Consider the following 3,062-nt stretch of genomic DNA (forward strand, 5'->3'; position numbering starts at 1 on the left):
AGGGAGGCCCCTGGTGGTCAGTGCACTCCCACAGGGGGAGCACCACTCAACCAGGAGTCGGGATCAAGGCTGGCGAGTGCAGTGGTGGTGGCAGGAACCTTTCCCGCCTCCAAGGCAGTGCTAAGCCATCAGTCAGACATCCCCCAATGGCTCCTGGACTGCAAGAGGGTACAGGCCGGGCTGAGGGACGCCCCCCCCACCCCCCAGTACACAAATTTTGTGCACCAGGCCTCTAGTCATAAAATAAAAAGACATATCAGACTTTATGTCAAAGTTTAAGTAATTACAGAAGTAAAATATATGGTTGCTTTATAAAAATATATTACAATTACTGTAAAAATTAAACACACCTTTGCATATTAACAGCTTTCCTGTTTACCTGTTCACTAACCACATGCTAATAATATTTGCTTTTGCTATATTAAATAGAATCAATATGAAAAATAACTGATTGAATTTTGGAATGTGCACAGAACTCCATTCAAAACAGTTGCAATGCTAATAAAGGCCACCATATTGTTACTTTAGATTTGCAAACTATTGAACTCATTGTTCATAACGAAGCAGAATAGAAACATCTTCATATGCTATATACATTAGTAACTAAGTACATGCATTAGAAATATTCTTTTTCTTTTCTAGCTTTTCTGGAACCTTTGTATTTTTGGATAAGGACAGGTATTAGAAGGCTGAAGTGGAAGCATGTCAAACTCAAAGGCTAACACAGGCCAAATAAACAAGGTTGAAGTTTATGTGGGCCGCAAAAAAACAAAAGCTTCCATTTTCATAGAAACGTTGCTGAATACAACGTTTCATAGAGACATGCTGAATACAAAGGGCTGAAATAAATGAGTCATCATTAACATAAAATAATAGAACCTTTTAATAAAAATATATTTTCCTTGAACATTAACTTACTAGACACTGAATAGCTGCACAAATAAGTGAGTCATCATTAACATAAAATAATAGAACCTTTTAATAAAAATATTTTTTTCTTGAACATTAACTTACCAGATACTGAATACCTGCACAAATTAATAAGCATAATGCAAATAAACCTATTTTTCTTGTTCTCTGAAATATTTCCTGTTGCGCACACCAAACAAGTCAGTACAAGACTAATGATATGGCAATCACTACTGAAATATTTGCTGCTGGTATTAATGGAGAGAAATGGTGTGCCTGTGAGGGAAATGAACGCAACATGATTATACTAATCAGTCATTAGCGAACATTGTAGTTCGCTATTAATAATTATGTGTAACAGGATATTGTAAACATTGTTATAAAGTTTTTGTTAAAACATTACTTACATACTGTTATATTAGCTGGGCCACAAAAATATTCATTGTGGGCTATATGCAGGCCGCTGGCTGCGAGTTTGACATGTTTCGCCTAGAGCAGTGGTTGGCAAACCACGGCTCGCGAGCCACATGCGGCTCTTTGTCCTCTTGCGTGTGGCTCTTCCACAAAATACCACATGGGGCGTGCACGTACAGTGTGATTGAAACTTCTTGGCCCATGCACAGAAGTCAGTTTTCGGCCTGGGCGAGTCTATTGGTTCGGAAGTGGGGGGGTGTCAGTCGGTCGGGCGACGGGAGACGAGGCACAGGTGGGCCGCCTGTGGGCCGCGGGATACGCAGCCCGGGGGAGGCGCATGCAATTCATTCACAAGTTGAGTGAGCCAGTCAGCCAGCAGTCTCATTGTGCAGTTGTTAGTGCTAGTCGCGTCCGCAAATAGTGCGCAGGTGACAAAAGTACCTACTTGAAGCATAAAGTTACCTGTATTTTTCCAACCAGCTGCAAATCCTACAGGTATTTTTGTCATCAATTTAAGAATTGTAATTATTTTGTATTGGTGGCTTTATTATTATAAAATGAAACATTTTTTTAGGTGCCTTGTTTGAGATGGCTACAAAGAAGAAGCAAAGAAAAACGGAAGACGAAAACCGTGAATTTAAAGTTGAATGGACCGAGACTTTTGCATTTATTCAAAACTTAAATGGCCTTCTTACCTATCTTATTTGTCAGGAAAAATTGGCGCATAACAAGAAGTCAAATTTGTACAGACACTTTACAACTAAACACGTGTCATTTAGTACTAAATATCCTGTCAGTGATGCAAGGGAGAAAGCAGTTGAGGAACTTCAGAAGAGTCAAGAAAAATCAAATTCTGTATTTAATTACTGCAAATTAATTAATGCAATCTTCCAACAATGCTAATACTGCAAGTTTTGTGGCTAGTCAAGAGATTGCTAAGAGAAGAAAACCATAATAGGACAGCGAATACATAAAACATTGTTTTATAAATGCATCCAAAGAGCTATATCGGGATTTTAAGAACAAAGCAGATATTCTAAAAAAAAAATTAAAGAATTATCAATGTCTGCTAAAAGAGGGAAAGATAGAACAGTCAAAATGTATTCGAATATAACCACTCAGAAACCAAACAACAGTGTTCTCTTGTCACGTTAGAGGCACAAAACATGTGTGAAGTTGCATTATGTGTATACACCCACACATACACACTCACACATGCACACACATGCACACTCACACATATGCACACACATGCACACAGGCTGCTGCTTCTTGAGAAGACTCCTTTGGGTCTCACATTGTACCAAGCACGTGCCTGTGGGGGGGCTGGGGGGGTAGGCAGAGGGCCTCGGGGGCCTGGGTGGAAGGTTCCCTCGGGTAGGGCACCAGCACTAGAGGACAGGTCCTTCCAGGGCGTTACCCCCCGACAGGGCCTTGGAAGGTCACTGATTCACGGCCCCTGTCAGGCATCAGTGGCACAGGCAGGGTGTGCCTGATGGCAACCAAGCATTCCAGGAGCTTCCAAGTGGCATCCAAACGTTGATGTTTTTGGAATAAGTTGTGCAATAATTTTGAATTCTCTTCTCACTTTTAGAAAGAGTTTTCCTGACAACATGCTGTTATCAAAGCCTTTGGTTTAAAGCTATTGAATATGATTTAAATAAGCAAATGCATAGGAACTGCCACGGCCACCGCTTGGGTGCCCAGGAGGCACGTCCTCTGAGAGGCAGGCGCATGTG

At 41.0% G+C, this 3,062-nt stretch overlaps 1 protein-coding gene across 1 annotated transcript in view; it reads left to right on the forward strand.

The window, feature by feature from the left end:
- The window catches only part of SLC9A2 (solute carrier family 9, subfamily A (NHE2, cation proton antiporter 2), member 2), a 5,881-nt gene that overhangs the window by 1,921 nt on the left and 898 nt on the right, over positions 1-3,062 (forward strand). The window lies entirely within an intron of this gene.

The sequence above is a fragment of the Myotis davidii genome, unplaced genomic scaffold (assembly GCF_000327345.1).
Source record: "Myotis davidii unplaced genomic scaffold, ASM32734v1 scaffold296, whole genome shotgun sequence".
Taxonomy (NCBI): domain Eukaryota; kingdom Metazoa; phylum Chordata; class Mammalia; order Chiroptera; family Vespertilionidae; genus Myotis; species Myotis davidii.